We start from the raw sequence: 3,132 nt of genomic DNA on the forward strand, positions 1-3,132 counted from the left end.
TCGGTGATGCGGGCTGTGATGATTTTTATGAACAGTTTATGGATTACTGAAAGGAGCTTTAGAGGTCGGTAATTATTTAAGTATTTTGTGTCCCCCTTTTTATGTATTAGAATTATTATTGCGTTTTTCCAGGATTTCGGAGTTTTACCAATGCTTAGACATTTGTTAAAAAGGCTGGCCAGTTTTACTGCCGCACTCTCTCCTGCATCTTGAATAAGATCTGTATTAATGCCATCTTCTCCTGGTGTTTTTCTTCTTTTCATGCCTTTTAGTGCCCTTTTTACTTCCTCTACCGTAATGTTTGGAATGTCTCTAATTGTGTTTGTCTCTGTACGTGGTTGATCATTTGAGTAGTATAGGTTGCAATAGAAGTCTTCTATTACTTTGATAATTTCTTTTTTATTGTATGTGACCTCTTCATTGTGTTTCTTTACTGCATACATATGATTTCCCCCTATTTCGAGCCTCCTCTTTGTTGCCTTAAGGCTGGTGCCGGAAAGCAGAGCTTCATTTTTTTTTCGTATGTTAAATTTCTTCTTCTTGTCTATCGTCTTAGTCAGCTAAGCTGATTCTATCTTGTCTCTGACTGATGTTATTTTCATGTCCCTATGCTGTTTCATAAGCTTTATGTCTCTACTGAAAGCTTACTGAACTTTTGTTTTTCGTCCTTACCTCCTATATCAAGTGCAGCTACCTTTAATATCTCACTGAACTGGTCGTTCATTTGGTCTATGTCAAGATCTTCGAGAGCTGGGTATCTGTTTCGGATGTTAAGGCTGAATTCTCTCGCTCTATTCTTAATGTTAATTAGATTAACGAGAGGTTTCAGTATGAACTTATTTCGTTCTCTTCTTCGCTGTAATTTTACTCTACTTTTGACCAGTCTATGGTCGCTCCCGACATTTACTTTATTGATAATGCTTACGTCTTGTACAATGTCGTGCCTATTGGTGATTATGAAGTCAATTTCGTTTTTAATGCCGGATGGTGATTTCCATGTCCATTTCCTCCTGGGTCTTTTTTCGAAGAATGTATTCAGAATTTTAAGGGATCAAGCTTCAGCGAATTCTATATGGCTTTGCCCCCTCTCATTTCTGGTGCCTATTCCATGTTTCCCAACCGAGGTTTCTCCATCTTCCCTTATTCCTATCTTGGCATTAAAATCCCCCATAATCACGGTAAAAAGTTTTTTGCTCTATCGGTAGCTGCTTGAACATCTTCATAGAAGCTCTCTATCTCCTCATCACTATAACTGCCGGTAGTAGCATATACTTGGATAATTTTTAAGTTATATCTGTTGTTTATTTTCAGTATTACAAAAACTACTCTTTTGCTCACACTGTAGAATTCCCTCATATTCTTTTCGAGGCGCTTGTGAACTAAGAAACCTACTTCTAATTCTTGTTTGCAATCCAGGGGTTTACTTCTCCAATATAATAAGTGTCCATCATTTAGTATTTTCTGCTCTTCGCCAAGTCTTCTAACTTCAGAAAGTCCTACAATATCCCGTTTAATAAATGAAAGTTCCTCTAGCAGTGTAAAAAGAACAGATTCTGTTCTTAGAGTCCTTACATTGTATGTGCACAGATCTATTATAGTCAGGCGGCTTGGGTCTAACCAGATATTTTTAGCACCCTCTGCTCCAGAACGATCCTGATCGCCGCCGTGACCAGGGGCTCCTTCGCTTTCGGGGAATGAGGGCCGTTGTCTTAACTGGGAAATCATATTTAAGAGGGGTTGGCATTAGCATGGCATCTGTGGGGAACGTGTAAGCGATGTTTGACTCTTTTTCTGTTGGTTTGCTTGGATGGTATAATTTTATATTAGGAAGATATTCACACATCCACAGATGCTTTCATACTGTATGATATACTTGCAAATCACTATAATAGATGGTATAATCTAATATTTTCCTTCATTTATATTGTGGAACTTTTTGGCAATCTCCATGCCTTTGAAAGGACTGGCTTTCCTATGGCATTCTTTCTTTTTTGAATTTTCTACAACACTGGTATATGCACTCTAGACATTCACAGATATTTTCACCTTATTTTGTGTCGCCACGGATCACTGACTATACATCATTTCATCGCTGGGACCTAGCATTGACACCTCTCCTACTCGTAGCCAGATATATATATATATATATATATATATATATATATATATATATATATACATATATATAACATATATATTATATATATATAGATTATATAATATAATATATATATATATATATATATGTATGTATGTGTATATATATCATATATATTTATATATACACGCATACATACATGCATATACATATATATATATATTCATAGATATACATATATTTGTACATATATACATATGTACACACACACACACACACACACACTCACACACACACACACACACTCACCTACACGCACGTGTATGTGTATGTATATGTACACACACACACACATAAATAAATGAATAAATATATATGTATATATATATATATATATATATATATATATATATATATATATATGTATATGTATATATTTATATATGAATCACAAAAAAACACAGTAACGTGCTCATAACAGAATTAATAACACTGCCACTTTCCTTCCTTTTAGTGGCAGTGTTATTAATTATATCTATATATATATATATATATATATATATATAATATATATATATATATGTATATATATATATATATATATATATATATATATCTATATATATATATATCTATATATATATATATATATATATGTGTGTGTGTGTGTGTGTGTGTGTGTGTGTGTGCGTGTGTGTGTGTGTGTGTGTGTGTTTGTATGTGTGTGTGTGTGCGTGTCGTACACTAACACAACGGAAGCACATGCCAAGCACCGTAAACCTGGCGTAGAGCTCGCACGGAAATGCACGTGAGCAAAAAACGGAAAGGTCTGTGTAATACTACGACTTCCTCCCTTCCTCCCCATCGCAGCACAGAAGATCAGTTTGCTCAGGTTAAATATGGATCAAGGTCGCGAGGTTCAGTGGTATCTACTGGAGGCCTGTTTTATAATAATGTCTATATACATATCTGGATGTGCATCAGTCCGAAGATGATTCCAACTGAGCAATAGTGAGACAAGTAACGGCGAGAAA

The sequence above is a fragment of the Penaeus japonicus genome, unplaced genomic scaffold (assembly GCF_977035675.1).
Source record: "Penaeus japonicus unplaced genomic scaffold, GWHDUDI00000001_assembly GWHDUDI00000022, whole genome shotgun sequence".
Taxonomy (NCBI): domain Eukaryota; kingdom Metazoa; phylum Arthropoda; class Malacostraca; order Decapoda; family Penaeidae; genus Penaeus; species Penaeus japonicus.